General features: G+C 35.1%; 1 pseudogene; it reads right to left on the bottom strand.

Annotated features, from left to right (window-relative positions):
- Positions 1 to 18,160: 18,160 nt before the first annotated feature.
- On the bottom strand, positions 18,161 to 18,304 carry Gm52225 (annotated as a pseudogene).
- Between the last annotated feature and the right edge of the window lie 2,658 nt (positions 18,305 to 20,962).

The raw sequence follows: 20,962 nt of genomic DNA, 5'->3' as shown, positions 1-20,962 counted from the left end.
TCTGTCTCTCTCTCTCTCTCACACACACAAACACACAATTATGCACATACTTAACAAACAAAGCTGAGAAGACTACTCAGTGTGTTATTGAGTTAAATACTGGTCATATGAGGACTAGATTTCACATTCCTAAAAAGAAAATAAAAGGCAGTTACGGTAATATGTGTCTGAAAGTCCAGTGCATATATTCCTGTTAGTTAGGTGGAAATTGGAGAAGCCAGAGAAGATCACTGGCCAGCTAGCTTGGCATAATCAGGAACATTTCAAACAACCTGTTTCTACCTGAAATGGATACTAAAATCCAGAAAACAAGTGATTCAACTTTGCAGTTACTGCCCAGATAAACCAAAGGAAGCTAAAAAGGGGCATAGTGTTAGAATTAAAAGGAGAAAACTATAAAATCAAATAGAACAACACTCACACAGCAACAAATTAAGACATAATGGTTTCTTTTGGTGTTTAGAGAACACCAACTCATCATCAGAATTATTAAATAAGAGATAAGTTTCTAATTTAAATGTATAAAATATAATTCCATTTACACCTGCTCTGATCACTGTTGCCACAGTATTTTAATCCCTGATTCCTAAGCATTCCAATCAATAGACTAGTGAGCTGCCAGGTAGGTGTGTGTGTGTGTGTGTGTGTGTGTGTGTGTGTGTGTGTGTGTGTGTGTGTGTTTGTGTGTGTGTGTATGCATGTTGCATGTTTTGGTGTCACTGACAGTACATATATGGAAAACCACTGTGTCTTCCACTACCTTCTTTTATCACTCTTCATTTTACATCAAGAGACAGTGTCCCTGACAGAAGTCCTAACTTTAATTTTTCAATAGTGTGGCTGTTCAGTGAGCCTTTGGTATCAGCTTTTCCTTGTCTCTACCATCCTTTAGATTTCAGACATATATCTTTGTGTCTGCCTACTATGCAGACTATAGGTGTTCACCTCTGGTCCTAATGCTTTCATTTTAAGCAATTTACACACTGGCCAATCTCTTCATAACTATAAATATTATTTTAAAGATTTTATTGTAATGGTTACTGTGTGTATGTGTGTGGGTACCCATATATACCAGAACAGATAGCCAGATTCTCTGAAGTATCTGTCTCATCAACTCCACAAGTGTTCAGTCATACTTACACGCACATATACTTATATATGCATATATACATTTAGTTGATGGAGTTAAAGTTTTCACAAGCAATCTCCAATAAGCAAGCCCTAATACAGTAAAAACTCACTCATTCTGGTTGAAAAAGAACTTTCAACCTTTATTGCTTTGTTGCTGCTAAAAAGAAAAAGATTTTACTTTTTTGTTTCTGAATTTTACTGCTGAATAAAAAAAAATCCCTCCTCCTTATTGTCATTCTTAGTTCTTATACATTCTCAGAAGAATTTATCATATGGTCTTCCAATAATCTTTACATTCCGTAAATTCACAAGTTGAAGATCCTAAATCAAGTCACAAATTGATAAGAAGTCACAGCAAAAATATTTACGTGTGTTTCCATTAAGACTAGTACCTACTTAAATATTCATTATCTGTTGTTAGCTCCACAAGTTTATTAAAAGTTTAAAAACAGTAATTCTTATATCATAAGTTAGCACAGCTTTGCAAAGAGACAGATCATCTGCCTAGTATCCCATTAATATTGAAATTTTATATAGGTAAACAAGTCAATATTTTATTTTTTGTTCGTGCACTTACAATAAATTGTCCATTTCCAGTTTTGTTTGTTTGTTTGTTTGTTTATGTGTTTTTTGTTTTGTTTTGTTTTTTGTTTTTTGAAAAAGGGTTTCTCTGTATAGCTCTGGCTGTCCTGGAACTCACTTTGTAGACCAGGCTGGCCTCGAACTCAGAAATCTGCTTGCCTCTGCCTCCTGAGTGCTGGGAATAAAGGTGTGTGCCACCACGTCCAGCTTCATTTTCAGTTTATGACCTTTAGTTATCAGTTGCCTCAAAGCTAACCTAGAAGGAATATTTAGCTTTATCATGAATCTGTTCCAAGTCTTCTTTCTTATTGTAGTGCAATTACCCCATGACACATGAAGGGTTATGTACCCCCATTTGCAGCTTTTTGGAGAGATGAAAATTACCAGTAAAAATTTAGAAATTCCCCCCAAAAATAGACAGTATTTAAAAAAAAATGGATCCAATATCATGGTTGCTTTGACATGCTTTGTATAGCTAAGACCTAAGCCTGTATGATCCAGCTGTAGTGCAACATGATGCACACCTTTATGACCTCTGGCTGAAATACAGGCATGCCATTAGTACAAACTTTTAAGGTAAAATTAGTTTGTAGAATGAAGCACACCATGTTTGAAAATGTCATCTAATTGAAAAGCAAACAAAGTGTCAAATCAGAAAAAGATTTGACAGTGTGCGTCAGAGATAAGTAAGCCCAATTCTCATGAGAACAGCATGAGAAAGAGAAACTATTTAAGAACAGCAGAAAGAGAGGAGTGGGGGCAGCCAAGTGGGAGTCATTGCAGGAAGTGCACTACAGTGGAGTTGAGTTTGATGTTGAGTTCATATACTTCAATGTAGTTCAGCAGAGACACTTTATACCAGAGAATAAGGAACAAGAAGACTAGCACAGATTTTCAGAGTTACTTTGGCCAAGCAGAAAAATTCACTGAAAACCCTAGAGATGCCTATTTGTATCAGTTAGCCTGCAGAAGTGCTTGAGCTAGAACAACTGAGTTGAACTATTTATCCAGAGATCAGAAACAGCTAGGCAAGGTGAGTTATTCAGTAGTAAGCCTCTAAGGTGACAACTACATCTGGTGAATAAAAGTTCTACAGGATGGGCAATCATGATCCATCATTCTGATGAATACAAGAAACACACCCCAGCAACAAAAAGAGTCATTACCTTATAATAAAGGACGGTTTAAAAAAAAAAAAGGCAAGCTGTGGTAGCCATTTTAATATCTCATATAATGGACTTTTAACCAAAAGTAATTAAAAGAAATGGAAAAGATGCTTCATAGTCATCAAAGAATATTCCCACCAAGATGATTTCTCAATTTTGAAAGTCTATGCCTCAAATACAAGGGAATACACATTTGTAAAAGAAACATTACTGTAGCTTAATTCACACATTGAACACCTGCTTTTTAATAGTAGGAAACTTCAATACCCCACTCTTGCAAATGAACAAGTCATCCAGACAGAAGGTAGACAGAAATAATGAAAGTAATAGACATTGTGGATCACATGGCCCTATCTGATATCTACAGAACATTTCACCCAAACACAGAAAAATACATCTTAGCATCTCATGAAACCTTCAGATTTGACCATGTACTCTATCACAAAGCAAGTCTCAACAGATGAAAAAAAATTGAAATAACCCCCTGTATTTTATCAGACTACCATAGATTAAAGTTGAACATCAACAACAAAAGAACTGAAAGAAAGCCTATAGATTCATGGAAAATAAATTAGTCTCTACTCAATGAAAATTAGGTCAAGCAAAAAATAAAGATAGAAATTAAAAACCTTTCTAGAATTCAATGAAAATGAATGTACAACATATACAATTGATGGTAAATAGTAAAAAGCAGTACTAAGAGAAAAGTTTGTAGCACTAAGTCCCTTCATAAAGAAACAGGAGAGATCTCATACTAGTACCTTAATAGCACACCTGTAAGTGCTGGACCAAAAGCTGTAAATACAACCAAGAGGACTACACAGCAGGACATAATCAAACTCAAGGATGAAAACAATTAATTAGAAACAAAGAATCAATGAAACAAAGAGTTAGTTCTCTGAGAAAATAAACCAGATAGATAAACCCTTAGCCAATTTTTCAAAATCTCCTAATTAACAAAATCAGAAATGAAAAGGAAGATATAATAACAGACACCAAAGAAATTAAAAAAAATCATAGGTCTTACTTCAAAAACCTGTATTTTACAAAATTGAAAAATCATAGACGGGCGGTGTTGGTAGCACACCCATGCCTTTAATCCTAGCATTTGGGAGGCAGAGGCAGGCAGATTTTTGTATTTGAGGCCAGCCTGGTCTACAAAGTGAGTTCCAGGACAGCCAATGCTACACAGAAAAACCCTGTCTCAGAAAAAAAAAAAGAAAGAAAAGAAAGAAAAATCATAACAAAATGGAAATTGTTCTTGAATGACACCACTTACTAAAGTGAAATCAATATCAGGAAAATAAAATTTGCTTGATCTATAATCCCTAAGGAAATAAAAAAGAGTCATTAAAAGTCTCCTTCTCATAATGTTAAAAATAGCCCAGGACCAGAAGGTAATATTGCAGAATTCTGTCAGAACTTCAAAGAAAGGCTAATACCAATACTCCTCAAATTATTCCACAAAATAAAAACAGAAGGAACATTGCCAAACACACCTTGGTTTCTCTCTCTCTCTCTCTCTCTCTCTCTCTCTCTCTCTCTCTCTTCTTTTTGTTTGTTTATTTGTTTGTTTGGTTTGGTTTTTGTTTTTTTTAAAGACAGGGATACTCTGTATAGCACTGGCTGTCCTGGAACTCACTTTGTAGACCAGGCTGGCCTTGAACTCAGAAATCTGCTTGCCTCTGCCTCCCAAATGCTGGGATTAAAGGTGTGTGCAATTCTATTCCATTGGTCTACTTGTCTGTCTCTATACCAGTACCATGCAGTTTTTACCACAATTGCTCTGTAGTAAAGCTTTAGGTCAGGCATGGTGATTCCACCAGAGGTTCTTTTATCCTTGAGAAGAGTTTTTGCTATCCTAGGTTTTTTGTTATTCCAGATGAATTTGCAAATTGCTCCTTCTAATTCGTTGAAGAATTGAGTTGGAATTTTGATGGGGATTGCATTGAATCTGCCGGGGCCTAGCAAACACAGAAGTGGATGCTCACAGTCAGCTAATGGATTGATCACAGGGCTCCCAATGGAGGAGCTAGAGAAAGAACCCAAGGAGCTAAAGGGATCTGCAACCCTATAGGTGGAACAACATTATGAACTAATCAGTACCTCGGAGCTCTTGACTCTAGCTGCATATGTATCAAAAGATGGCCTAGTCGGCCATCACTGGAAAGAGAGGCCCATTGGACAGGCAAACTTTATATGCCCCAGTACAAGGGAACGCCAGGGCCAAAAAGGGGGATTGGGTGGGTAGGGGAGTGGGGGTGGGTGGGTATGGGGGACTTTTGGTATTGCATTGGAAATGTAAATGAGCTAAATACCTAATAAAAATGGGGAAAAAAAGATAACATAAGTGTTAGAATTTTTGGTCAGTGATTTGTTTTCAATTAAATAAATGAAAACGTCAAAAAATTGTTTTTATGCAAACTTTTATATCTTCTATAAATTCATGCATGCATGCATTCCAATTATTGTGTTTAAAAACAATGCCTCTATGGAAAATAAGTAAATGTGAATTAGATCACATGCTTATTCTGTTGAGCTTCCCCCTGTTTCAGCACAGATAATTAAGTTGTGTGCTATAGATGGTGCTTTAAAATGCTGAACAATCAAACCTTAATTTGCATATTAATAGTCAATATTATATCTCAGAGTTCACAATTGCTTAAGATTGTTTGTCCCTTGGATGCTATTAATTCTCAAATGTGCAATTGCTTATGCATATACAACTCATAAGAAAAAATGCTGTCCTTTTAAGAAGGCTGTTTTTAGATACTTAATAAATTGTTCTAGATTGCCTGGACATCTTAAAGCAATGCCATGCTGGATTTATATCTCAGGCAGTCTATAGGTCCTACATATAAGGGTAGATTGGACATATAATCTTGTTCTTTATATATGCAAAACAGTTATGATTTAAGATAATATTTTAGAATTCTTGAAAATTGTGCATGTCAAATTCTTTGCTATTAGTGCCCTCAGTTACTACTTGTTTCCACATAATAGTGTTAATTCTTGAGGAGTTATACTTAATAAATTGCTGCAAATAAATACTCCTATTTCTGATTAATAAATAAATAAATTATGCACATGTGACTATTAATAACTTTTCAAGCTTTCTAGTTACAACAGCTCTTCAAGAGAAACAATTGAAAGTGCTATTAGTCACTGCCCATGTTACATTAAAACTGACTATAACAGTCAAGTATTTGAGATGTTTTGTCAACATATTATTAATTCTCAAGGACAAGATATTGTGGAACTGTAAAACTTTAGCTTCTTAAAAGACAAACAAGGGGGAAATTATACCCCCATGCACATTATTTAGTGCACATTATTTAAATCATACTTTTACTTTAGAATATCAAAATTTGGATGTCAAAGAATTTAAAAAATGCCTTATAGTATCTTAAAAGGATCTACTTATTGGCATATGGTTTGATCCTGAACAACTACCTTATTAGGAAAGGGAAAAACATAGGTTCTCTCCATAGAACGCTGCAGTAGCATGATTGATAATTCATGTGACAAGCTGGCAGGTGAGTTGGCTCAGTGCCCTGACTGAAGTGACAAGGAACCTGAATTGGGTACATGTTTTTGATCCATCCTTGCTTGCCATTTTTCCAGTTTGGACAAGCAAAGCTGCCTTGCTTCAAGCTTTTTAACTTTATGGTCAAAAGAACATGAGAGACTGTGTAATCTGACTTAGAAAGATTAGTCATATAATAGAGTCATAATGATTGTTCTCCTTCCTTCAATGTGACCAGTTATTCTAACTCAATCTTAGACTGGTCTAGTAATAATTCCAATATTAGAGATTCCTATTGAAGATAGCTAAAATTCTTAATTACCTAGCAAAGTTAATTTGGAGCTCAGCCTCCACTTCCAGAGAATCTCTGGCCTTTCTGCTAATTCTCAAAGCCAGCTCCCCCACACCAGGCCAGAGCCTGAGCTTGGTTGTTGCTAATTTGCAACTGAATGGAGTACCTGGACTTCTTCAAAGAAGCTTTTATACAGTTGCTTTTTCACTGTCCCACCTTTGTTTCTCAAGCACTTCAGCCACTGTTCAGCCTGACTGCAGCAGGAGTAAAACCTTGCCTCCAACAGCGCAGGTGGCAGTTATTATTCTCCATCAAGAAACATTCTAAGTACATATTGTGGCTTTGGTCTGAATTGGGAGTATGGTGTGCTATGAGGGCCGGTTAGTCAGTGATGGGCAACCAGATCACGGAATCATACCAATCTAAGACAGAGGTACATGCCAAGAGGCTGTGGCTGTTAATAATACACCACAGAGCCATGTTTTGTGTAAAATGAACACAAACAAGCTGCACGTACACTCCTATGATGGATAAGGATGATTTGAGAAGATCTGAGATCCTAAGGCAGGTACGGCCGCCAGCCACCATAACTCCCAGACAGGACTATAGAGCATAAATAATTTTTATGCCTTAGTCCAATTCATATATATATATATATATATATATATATATATATATATATATATATATATATTACTTAAAGGGGGAAAATGTACCCTCCTTCAGCCTAACCAGGCTGGTTCAGACCATCCGCCACTGAGGCAGAGCCACCGGCTGTGCTGCTTCTCATCACTCTCCTTTGATGTTACACTGCCTGCTACCTGCCTGAGGCTGAACCGGTCCTCCAAGATCTTCCAGAGTTAGTTGCGAACTGTGAATTTCGCAAGTTCCTGCTCAAAGGCTGTTCTGATAACTTCACAAGAAACTTGGCATGACTGGGAATGGACCTCCCCTCTCCTTTATAAAGTGTGTTCACCACCATTAAAGTTGAGCCTTGATCAGAATCCTGTCTTGGTTCCATTTCTCTCTCTACCCGCCTAGATTCCCTCTTCTTTTTCAGTTCCAAGATGCCTCCCAGGCTTGAACCCAGACATGAGAGCCGCAGGCCGGCCCCAACAGTCATAAAAACAGAGTGGTTGAAGAATTAGATCAAAATGAAGACCCAGATGTAAAGCTACACACCTACAGATACTTGATTTTTTTAAAAAAGAAGCCAAGTAAATACAATGGAAAAGAGTAAGCTTAGTCAACAAATGGTGCTTGCATAACTGGGTATCTAGATGTAAAATAATGCAGAGATCCATATCTATCATTGTGTGCAGAATCCAAGTCTATGTGCATCAAAGATCTTAACATAAACCTGGATGCACTAAATCTTATAGAAGAGAATGTAGGGAATAGCTTTGAAATTGTTGGCAGTGTAGACAAATTTAAAACTACATTTCAGGCTCTAAGATCAACAATTGATATTCAAGATCTAATGAAAGTGAAAAACTTCTATAAGGTAAATAATACTTTTAATAGGAAAAAAGAGTGACCTACAGAATGCAAAAGGTTTTCATCAACCCTACATTTGAAAGAAGTCACAAAAGAACTTACATAGTATATACTCACTGATAAGTGGATATTAGCCCAGAAGCTTGGAATACCCAAGATACAATTCACAGATCAAATGAAGTTCAACAAATGAAGTTCAACAAGAAGGAAGACCAAAGTGTGGTTACTTTGGTCCTTCTTAGAAGAGGGAACAAAATACCAATGAGAGGAGCTCCAGAGCCAAAGTGTGGAGTAGAGACTGTCTCACCTGGGGACCCATTCCACATACAGTCACCAAACCCAGACACTATTTTGGATGCCAACAAGTACTTGCTGACAAAAGCCTGGTATAGCTGTCACCTGAGAGGCTCTACCAGTGTCTGACAAATACAGAGGTAGATGCTCACAACCAACCATTGGACTGAGTGCAGGGTCCCCAATGGAGGAGCTAGAGAAAGGGCCCAAGGAGCTGAAGAGCTTGCATCCCTATAGGACGAACAACAATATGAACCAACTTAGTACCACCAGAGCTCCCAGAAATCAAACCACCAACCAAAGGGTGCATACACATGGAGGTACCCATGGCTCCAGCTGCATATGTAGCAGAGGATGGCCTTGTTGGACTTCAATGAGAGAAGAGGCCCTTGGTCCTATGAAGGTTCTATGCCCCAGTGGAGGGGAATGCAAGGCCAGGAAGCAGGAGTGGGTGGATTGGTGAGCAGGGGAGGGAGGAGGTAATAGGGGGTTTTCAGAGGGGAAACCAGGAAAGGGATAACATTTGAAATGTAAATAAAGATAATATCTAATAAAAAAAGATGGAATAATTGCAAAAGAAAGAAAGAAAGAAAGAAAAAGAAAGAAAGAGAAAGAAAGAAAGAAAGAAAGAAAGAAAGAAAGAAAGGAAGGAAGGAAGGAAGGAAGGAAGGAAGGAAGAAAGGAAGGAGGAAAGACTCATATCCAGTTCTATAAAGTTCTCCAGGAATTAGATATCAAGAAACATAATAACCCAATTTAAAAATGAGGTACCTTGCTAATCAAAGAATTCTGAACTGATGACTTTTGAATGGGTGGAAGCACTAAAAAAAAAAATGTTCAATATATTTAGTCATCAAGAAAATGCAAATCAAAACAACTCTGATTTTTCTTCTTACAACTGTCAGAATGGGTAAGATAAAAATAAAACAAAAAATTAAAACCAACCAAACATTAACAATAAAAAAACCTCAAGGGATTGCACATGCTTGAGAGGAGGCAGAGAGAAGGGAACACTTCTCCTCTGCTGGTAGGACCATGAACTTGTACAACTTTGGAAATCAATTTAGTGTGTTCTCAAAAAAAAAAAATGATAATACCAAAAAATCTCAATACCACTTCTGGGCACATAAACAACTGATGCCCTACCATATGGAAAGAGAGAATTGGAAGAGAGAATTATAATCAGTGGTGATGGGGGGATCTCTGGGTGGAGTTAGATGCTTAGGACAATGGAAACTCCCAAGAATCTATGAAGGAGACCCTAGCTAAGACTCCAAGCAATAGGAGATATGGAACCTGATATAGCCACCTCCTTTATCAGGAAAGACAATCAATAGAGGTATGGGGACAACAACCCATGCATAAAACCTTTGAGTCACATTTTTTTTCCCTGCCTACAAGATGATCAAGGATAAAAAAGTAATAGAAATAGAGGGTCATCCAATGACTGGTCAACCTTGAGTCCAATGCCATAGGAAACAACGCATTATTGACACTGTTAATTACATTCTGCTAGACTTGCTATTATGCAGGAGCATATCATTATTGCCCTCTGAGAGGCTTCATCCAGCAGCTGGTGGAAACCGGTGTGGAGACACACAGCCAAAATTAGGTGAAGATCAGGGAATACTGTGAAAGATGGGAAAGGATTGAAGGAGCCAGGAAACTCAAAGGCATCACTTGGAAACCTACAGAATCTACTAATCTGGGCCCAGAGAGACTGAGCCACCAACCAAAGAGCAGACATGGAATGTATGTAGGCCTCCTGTATGTATAACAGATGTTTAGCTTGATCTTCATTCAGAATGGCTAACAGCAGGAGCAGGGGCTATATCTGTGTCTGTTGCCTGCCTTTGGATCCTTTCCTACTAACTGTTCTTCCTTGACTAGCGTCAATTGAAGGAGATGCACCTAGTCCTACTGCAACTCAATATGCCAAGGCTGCTTGATATTCATGGAAGGAGTCATCTTTTCTAAGGAGAAAAAAAAAGGGGGGGAGGGAGGGGAGGAAAGAGGGAGGGACTCGGATGAGAGGAGGGAGGAGAAACTGTGATAGGAATGTAAAGTATATAAATTAATTCATGAATGAAAAAATAAGTGAAGACTGAATTTCTGAAGATCATTAAAATGGCAATGTCATGTAAACTGATTTATAGGAAACATGATTCATTGTGGAAACAAATAATATCACCCATAATCCAATTCCACTGGGAACCTGTTTACATAACCCAAGTAGCCATATTTCTTGTTCAGAAACTCAAGAAGCTTCTGCGTAAGCCACTGGAGAATATATTCTACTTACCGCAGAGAGCCCTAAACTCTCCAGTATTCCATATATTCAGTCCAAATAGTGTTCCTTGTGCATAATATTTTCTTTCTGAAATAGCTTCATCCACTACCTTTCCTCACAATCTAAATAAACATATTGCCTACTGTTTTTCCTAGACAAAATTCCAGGAACAATATGTGCACATGTTTTTAAAGACAAGGTTTTATTATTGCCTTATTTGTCATGTGTTGGGTCATGAGGACATAAACTATGTGACTTCACTGTCCTTATTCTCTCACACTCAGTGGTATGAAAGGTTTTGTCAATGAAGACAATGTGCCCTTACTTCTTCAATCATTATCTAATCAATTACTCAACATTTGGTTTTAAAGCTTCACTCATTCTATTAATCATGTCTGTGTCAATGTGCACTTTTTGCTTCATATCGTGGTTTTTCTATTACGAGGGTGGTATGTACCTGGAATATAGTCTCTGGAATGCAAATGGATTTTGGCTGAGTTTTGCATAATCAGGAGCCTTGCCAAAGACTTTGACAAAAAATAGCAAGAGATATTGGCAAGCCCGACTGTCCAATCTCCAGCATTTTCACTTCTTGACTAAAATTGTGTGCTGATTTCTGGCATTCCCTCTCTGACTTGGAAAAGAAACAAACACTAGTCTTGTAGCTCTCACAGAAACATCTACAGTAATGGCTTTCCAGAGCTGATCCAGAAAACCTTGGCTTCTACATCACTAGCAGTGTGGCCTTGTGTGGGCTTCCTGGGAAATCGTCCTTTGATCCAACACGTGACTTATACAAATATGTCTCATACCAATTTGGGCATTATGAGTATCTGAATTTTGCATTTGTTTTTCAGAGTTTGTTTTAGTAAAAATTTTATATATACACACACACACATACAAACACACACACACACACACACACACACACACACACTGCTGATTATAATGCCCTCTTTAATTATTTTATATTTTGTTGTCCTGTCCTAAGTCTATCAATGCCTTATCAGACAATAGCTTATATAAATTAAAATGCTACGAGGTAAGTAATGTATCTAAATGTATATTTTGTTTATTTTTATATATAAATGATAGCTTATATATCAGATTGAGAGAAGAGAAATATATAGAAAGGGACAAAAAAAGAGATTCCTAGGTAGAAACACAGAAAATAGCAAAAATTCTGGCTTTTGCAAAGGTAAATAAGTATTCTGCCTCATGGTATGTGTACAATGATTAACTTTTTAAAAAGATACAGGAAACTTTGGACTTTGAAATAAAGAATAAAGGACTTTGACCTCATTTATACGATCAAAAATTTTATGAGGATATAATAAACTTAGCATAGAATTATGAAGGAGAGAAAGCCCAGAAATATTAAGGATCAAAGGACTGTGTGTTCTAAACAAACAGTTTGATAGTTTTGTAGTTCAGCAAACTATAAATAATTTTGAATTGTGGGAAAGCTGATGGAGTAATTTTTTCAAAAGATTGCATAGTATGTACTTACAATATGCAAAGTATAAAGTCAGTCCATAATACTCTTAAACATCAAAATATATATTATAATCATGCTGAAATTTTCTTAATAAGGGATCCTTTCTCTAAATATTTAGTTATAGCTCTTCCTTTAATTAATTGTGTACATTTCATATGACATCCAAATTTCTATGTTTAACATAGAAACCATGTTTATTGAGAGAGCAATTTTATTTTACTCACCAAGTATTATTCACTTTTAATGGGAACTCTGTGTTAAAATTAAGTGCACAAGAGCACTAAGTAGTTAATGTAAAGAAAGTCATATCAACGGAGTGCTGGTAAAGACAGCAAGCACAAACTTTATTGAATGTATGCTTGTGTCATTTGCTTTAATCATGTCTTTTACAAATTTTACTCAATTTCTACTTCAAGAAGACCGTGTAAGCATAATATTGTGACGATAAATTACAAAGTTTGAAAATGTCTCCAATTCTAACTTTAGAATAGAAAGGCAGAAAATGCATTTAGCAGGGAGAAAGTTAAACAAAAAAATTTCTCTTTCAAAACATAGGCAAAATTCAAATGCACAAGTGCTGAGAAACAGTCCTGAGTTATCAAAAATGAGATGAATAGGGAAGAAAAAGCTCTATCAAGCATACTTGGAAGTGATATTCCTCTTTTTTTTGTAAGAAACTCTACACAATTGGCAATTAGCAACCCTTGTTTGTTGTGCAACTGCAACTCTATTTTAGTCTTGCTTGGAAGAAAGCCCAGAGCTGAAATTGCATAGATAAGAGCTTTAAAAGAAGAGTAAGGTATTTTGATAACCCCCCAAAAGTGTATGTTATGCTTCAGATGCCTGGGTTAAATGGCTTTTTATTTAAAGAGCTTATGAAAACAAAAATAAATGTTCCCGAACAGTAACAGCCAGAGGGCAGATGACGGGCAATGTCTTAGAGAGAAATGATACATTCACAAAAACATATTTATGCTGTTTTCACATTGATATGAAATGTCTTCTGATTCTTTTATACATGAAAAATCAATGTTCCCAAGGATAATATACCACATAATATAAGTAACATTTTAATTGTCAGAAAGTTCAATATGTAAAGTATTGGGTTAAGCTGTATAATGTTTATTCATGACTGTTTTAGTCTTCTGGGATTTTTCTATTATCTATTAGAATTAGTCAATAAATTAATATCAAACTTAACTTTTGACTTGGGAATTCAGAAGATATTACATGTATTTATTTCATTATCCACCAATTATTCCTACTTTATAGCACTCATATTCTTATTGTTTCTTTGTAATATTTTATCTTTAACTTTATTCATTTATTTCAAATGCTTTAAAAATCATAATTTATTCAAGATACATGATAGATCTATAGCAATTAAAATCATATAGTACTGCCACTAAACCAGAAACATATACCAGTGCAATAAAACAGAAGACTCAAATATGAGTACCAGCTAACTATAGCAAACTTGTATTTGATAACAAGGCAAAATATGCATTGCATATAAATTTATTTATATTCCTAAATACATAAGTACAAACTGACCATTTGTGTAGTTCTACTTGCATGCATTTATTGAGGTGAGGTCTGACCATTTGTTATTGAATAACCAAGTCATGTAAGTAATGTGTATATCCCTGTTAAAGGCTATTTCTTCTTAATATTAGTCTTCTTCTTCTTCTTTTTTTTTTTCTTCTTTTTTTTAGAGACGGCTCAGCCGTTAAAGGCTACGCTCACAACCAAAAATATTAGTCTTCTTAAAGACCAAACATTCTTAATTACCAGTAGTTCTTTGTTTAGGTTTAAGGCTTTGTGGGTTTCAACCACCTCCATTTTCAGCTTGTGTGTGTGAGTGTGTGTGTGTGTGTGTGTGTGTGTGTGTGTGTGTGAAAAATAATAAAACAGGAGACCATGTACATGAAATGAGCAAAAACGGATATGTGTGGGGGTTTAACTGGAAGGAAATGGATAAGGAGAGGAATGTTACTCAGTATTATCACAAGAAATAAAATAAATAGTTCAATGAAAATACACTGGAATAAAGACATCAACAAATGGTGCTAGGAAAACTGGCATAAGAAATTAGAAAAATGAAATTATACCCACATCCATTGCCTTACATTTTATTTAACAAAACAAACAAACAAACAAAAATAAACTACTACCACTGAATATTTAAAGGACAGTGTTGAGTTTTGTTGTAATGCTTAACATATTTTAGTTGATTATTGTTTAGAACAAGTTTAGGCTTCAATATTTTGCACAAGAATATCTACATTTCCATAAAACATTTTTTTAAAAACTACACTGTTCATCTTCCTGTGTACTGTTGGAAACAGAACTGAGATCATGCAAACAACATGCCCAATTTCTACCAGCTGAGTCTTGAACAAATATTCTAATGTGACCAGTATCACAGTGAATTGTCACAATTGGATGTCTTAAGTCACTTTTTTTATGCGGCTTATAGCTTTGTCATTTTTGTTAAGGTTATATTTGGCTATTTGGGATATCTTGAGATTGTGTAATTTATTTTTTATATTTATACAAAACCAACACTTTTTGATTTGTTACTTGTTTCTTTTGACTATTTTAAGAAACAGAATTGTAATCAATTTGCAAATCATTTTCCTTACTGTTATGGCAGGAATCAGGAAATGTGTTTTGCTAGACTGTGGCATGACTTCAAGAGAAAATTGCCATTAGGAAGTGGGTTCAAATAGAAGTGTGATGAATAATATTGTCAAGCTAATAAGATCTAGAGTTTAAAGGAATTTTAGTCCATCAACATGGCTGTTCTAGCAAGGAATAACATCCAAAGGACTAGGTATGTGTGATTCAACTGGAATGCAGACATGCCACACACCTTTAGTCCCTCTGCCTGAAATGCAGACATGGCCATAGTACATTCCTTTATGATAAAATTAGTTTGTTGAAGAAAGCCAGACATGTTTGAAAGTGGCATCTAGTTGAGGAGCAAAGTGATGAGTAAAAATAAAAAAAAAAAAAGATTGACAACATATCAGAGATATGATAGATCCAATTTTAATGAGAACAGCACAGGAAAGATAGACTATTTAAGAAGTGAAGCCATTTGGACTGTGAGGCAGTGGCGAGTCAGTGCAGTGAGTGCAGCATAGTGGAGTAGAGTTCACTGCAGAGTTCATGCAGTGCAGTTGAAATAAGCCATATTGAGACAGTCACCTTGGAAAGGTTTTGTTTGTTTGTTTGTTTGTTTGTTTGTTTTTCTAGAAGAACTGAGCTGAACCAACCAGCAAGAGTTCAGAAAAAAAAAAAAAAAATAGAAAAAGGTGAGTCTCCGAGACAACAATAAGTAAGTGTAAATATATCTTTATTTGCCCTGTGTAATTGTTGTCTTGGAGACTTACTGCTAAATAGGCTCATCTTTTCTAGTGTTATTATTATTATTTATGTTAGGGCTTAACACTTCAGGATATGACTTATTTGTGGAATATCCACAGAGTTTATGTGTGAATATTTCATGAATGAGTAGGGAAATAAGAGAATCATACAAGGAAAGGTAAATGCCCTATAATATTATGAATATGCTAGGATATTAGAATATAAGAATTGAATGGACAGTGTCTCAGAGTACAGGGTAAAGGAGAGAATGTGTGGATGGACAAATAACAATCACAGGTTGTTATAAAATGGTCGTATGAAAATATTACTCCAGACGCATCCTAAAATATATAAAATGGAATTTTAATGGAGTTACCAAGCAATGGAGAAGGCAATGTCTCAACGAGATATCATATGCCACCAGGTAGTACCCCCAGTGCTAGGAGGGATTACGTCTTGTTGAGCTGCTGATGAAACCCGTCCCATAGACAAATGTGACAAGCTATTCACGATAGTTAAGTTATATTGCCACAGGCATAGATTGCATTGTCACATTGACCAATCAAGCTGGCATGTAAGTAGAAGCTATACACCTATTGACTAGTATTCACAGCGCTTGGCTTTACTCCATATACTAGATACATCCTCGGCAGTCTGTCTCTTCTGTGAACCTTGGTACCTACAATAGTATGTAAGACATATTGGTACAACATGGCACAAATTTATATGTGAATACCAAGTCACTTTTTCCTTGGATTTAAGACCCACATCCTAAGCTAGAACCACACTTGACACTGTTAATGAAGCTAAGAACCTGAGAGGAAACAGGACATGGGCCCTAGCAGAAAGCCTATCATTATTATTCCACTAAATGAATATATAAATAAAATGACTTGTAATGATGTGTAGCTATATCCACAAATCAGTGTATCACTTGTCTCTCATTTAAAAAGCTTTTTCTTGCAGTAGATGATAATTAACACGGATATTCTCAAATGATTTCTTTTGGAAGTAAATTACTCTGAAATAATGAGGTAGTGCTGATACTTCATTTAGCTATTATCTATAAGGTTTTATAGATTCTTCTTATTACTTTATATCTGAGGAGTAACATGTATTTTGTTGACAGACATTTATAATGGGGGTGATTATTTTATGTAAATATTTCATCAGTATCTAGTTTTATAACAAAATATTTCATATTTATTTTTATTTAATGATATGATACATTACATTTATTCCTTTGAGAGTACTTAATAGTTTGTACTGGCAGTTGCCTCTATTTGATTAAGCTGTATGGAAATTTTATAGGTTAGATTTACAAATATATATTTATTTAAATGTTAATTTTACATATTGAGTTGTGAGTATCTTCCCCCCCATTTATATTCTTTTAAGTTTTAGTGATTTTTTTAAATTTCTGTGTGTCCAAGAACTATGTATGCATATATTTGTGAACTTATATATGTATAAGTGCCCCATTGTCCAACTGGGGATCTGAAGAAAACTTTCAGAAGCTGATTCTCCTTTTGCTCTATAGGAATCAGGAATTAAACTTAGATGAGACTAGAATGAAAAATAAAATTGAAAAGACTTTACACGCTGAGTCTTATTGGAGGATCTTCTCCAATATTTAATCTCATTTAGATATTTGGCATGGATTGTTTCAAACAGCAATACTGATTCCAAAATATTGTTATTAATTGGTTAGTCATCATTTACACAGGTCTGTGATAGCTCCATTTTGCTGTTGACTAAGAATAGAGAAACATCGATGAATGTTAAAGTAATCATTAATATACAACATACAATAATCTTGAGAATAATAAAATAACATAATTTTAATTCAAGTGAAGCAAAATATCATGGTTTCGGAATTTAATTTGGCAAGGAACCGAGATTAGCCTCTGGCAATGCTTATAAAAAATGCATTGCATACAAGCTGACAATACCATGTGAGCAGAGGATAAGAAGGAATTATTAATAAAACTCTCAGCATCAGACAATGAAAATAACGATGACAAAAAGTCAAAATTTATTGTCTACAGATTTTTAGAACAGTAAATTTAATAGGCTGTAATGTTGCAGTTTGACTTACTACTGAAATTGTAATGTACCATACTTTATGTTAATGAATTTTCTAAATATCTTAAATATGTGCAATATGTTTTATGTTAAAAATATTTTATAATTAAAACCCTAAATAATTAAACATACCATGGAATAGTGTGAAAAAATCATAATTACCAGAGTACAAAACCTAGCAGTTAATGGTTTCTGTAAATATAAATAAACTATAGCCAGGCAAGATGCCTCAGCAGTTAAAAATGCTAGCTTGCAGGCCTGATAACTTAAGTGTGATCCCTAAATCACAAGGTGGAAAATTATATCTAACACCTGCCATTCACCTCTGACTTCCCCATACATGGACATGTAATGCATTCAGAATCACAAACATCATAATCATACATCAGCAAAAATGATATAAGTAAGTGAACTATAGGTCAAAGTAGCAATAATATTTCATAATAATGCATATTTGAAATAAAACTAACAGTCATAATAAATATACTACCACATCTGTCAATGTGTGTGTGATGTCTATGTATTGAATGCATAACTACACTTGATCTTAGCCAAAAGGCCGAGAAGCGATGAATGCATAGCTATATGTGAGCACAGATTTTTGAAAATCATAATTTATTCTATTTTATTTATACATATAATACATCTGCATTCCATCTTTCTATTTAAGTGTTCTTAGTCTACCGTGAATTCTAAAATCAAAGCAATCTTCATCAATGACATTATCTTTTCTTTTCTTTTTTTAAAATTAGATCTTTTCTTCATCTACATTTCAAATGCTACCCCCTTTCCTATTTTCCTCTCTGAATGTCCCCTATACTCTCCCACCTCCCTCTGATCCCCAACCCACCCACTCCCACTTCCTGGCCCTGGCATTTCCCTATTCTGGGGCATAGAATCTTCGAAAGACCAAGGGCCTCTCCTCCCATTGATGGCCAACTAGACCATCTTCTGCCACGTATACAGCTAGAGACACGAGCTCCGGGGGTACTAGTTAGTTCATATTGTGCCTCCTATAGGTCTGCAGACCCCTTCAGCTCCTTTGATTCCTTCTCTAGCTCCTTCACTGGGAACCCTGTTTCCCATCCAACAGATGACTGTGAGCATCCATTTCTGTATTTGCCAGGCACTGGCACAGTCTCACAGGAGACAGCTATATCAGGGTCATGTCAGCAAAATCTTGTTGGTATATGCAATAGTAAAGTTCTCTGAGGTACCATTTCTCAGAAAGTAGCTTGTTTTTCGTTTGTTTGTTTGTTGTTTGTCGGTTGGTTGGTTTTTTTGAGACAGGGTTTCTCTGTGTAGCCCTGGCTATCCTGGAACTCACTTTGTAGACCAGGCTGGCCTCGAACTCAGAAATCTGCCTGCTGGGATTAAAGTGCCTGGCTTTCTCAGAAAGTATCTTAATGAAGTCTCAGGGCCTGTTCAATACTAGTGATGTTTAAAGAACATTATGATCGGTAGTGATTTTATTTTTAATAACTTAGTCTTTTCTTATATAACAGAATATCTTAATGACTATATGACTAGCAATTTTTAAAAAGTAAAAACGATTATTCATTTAGGAAAAATATCAAAGATAGTCCATTTTAGGACTAGGTATTTATGAAAATCATAATCTTACACATGCTTCACAGATAACTTATTAATCAGAAAAGTATAAACATACATGATACTAGATATAAAAATATGCTCATATAATAACATTATATAGAAATTTTGGGAACAAAAAAGATGACAATAAATCTATTACTTGTGATCATAATTCCACTATACAACATTTCTTCCCTTTTCCTTATCAACTATAAAAATGAGATATTATTTAAGAAGATCTGATAAATTGGTGGCTTAAGATTTAGTACAGGTTTAACATATCACTATTTCAGTTATTTTGTAGAATATCAATTTTTTCCTTTTTATAATTTTAATTATATGTAAATTCCTCAAATCCTTTCATAGACTTATAAAGAGAGCGCAGAAGAGTGAGAAATTTATGTGCCTTTAAGCTGATAATAGATTTTAATGTATTCTGTGAACCAAAGGGAAATTCAGACATGAGCAGCTATGAATTTAAAAATCTGCTTGGTTCAGTAAGAAGGACTGGATATTATCATTATTAAGTTACTTGTTATATTCATAGGAAAGTAATAGTTCCCTGATTAATAATGGGATAAGACATTTTCATATTAATATATGAATAAAATATCTGTAATATAACAGTGTATACATAAAACAACAACATATATATTTTAGTATATACTAATTTTCATTTATAGAAAAGACTGACCTGTTTATAATTCCATGTATATTATCAATAGTTTTAGATAATTCATTCTTTAAGTTTTTTTTATTTTATCCTCATCAATTTAAAAAAATTATTGTGTTTTAATTTTTTGAGAATATAATGTAATTATACCACGTCCCCTTTCCCTTCCCTATATCCCAAACTGTCCATATGCCTACCCTAGTACTAGCTTCTTTCTTTATTGTGTGTGTGTGTGTGTGTTTGTATGTGTGTACAGAGTACAACATGCTCATTCTGTAAAATATTAAATGCATGCATATTTTCAGTACTGACCAATTGGTTCTGGATTACTAATTAATGTATTACTCCCTTGGGAAGACACTTTTTCAGCTTTTAATATTCCTTAGTTGCCTGAATTTATTTGGTTATAGTTCAGGCCCCATGGGCATTTACCATTAAAGTATAAATATGCACATAATTTGTAAGTGAAAATTTCTCATCTGAGCTGATATTTCTTCCTCCAAGATACAAATTCTATCAAAAACCTCATAATGAGACATAAGACCTCTTTTGATTTCTAAGTCATTGTTCTTGAAGAGATTTCCAAAAAGTACAAGCTGTTGCTATTGAATTTATTTGCTTCCTTTCCTGAGGTCCAAGGTAAGTTCCTACCCCTGGAGAAATCATGCACCTTGCAGACAGTTCACAGAGGGAACTGACCTGAAACTGATCTCAAAGCTCCCTTAATGCAAGCGTTCATAGCATCAGGACTCATGAATGATTACAAAGATGAAAACCACCAACAGTCCTTCCCAGTAATGATGGTTATGGCACACAACAAATGACCGCAATGGTTTTCCAATACTAAGCAGGCATACCTTGCCAATGATCAATAATCATTTTATTTGTTTTGTTTTGTTTCTAATTGGATTTAAGACCTGTTGAATAATAAGAAAAGGATACTTGGTAATGAAAACCTGTATA

The sequence above is a fragment of the Mus musculus genome, chromosome 15, assembly GCF_000001635.26.
Source record: "Mus musculus strain C57BL/6J chromosome 15, GRCm38.p6 C57BL/6J".
NCBI classification, from domain to species: domain Eukaryota; kingdom Metazoa; phylum Chordata; class Mammalia; order Rodentia; family Muridae; genus Mus; species Mus musculus.
The sequence above is the reverse complement of the archived record's forward strand: the minus strand, read 5'-3'. Positions and strand labels throughout refer to the sequence as shown.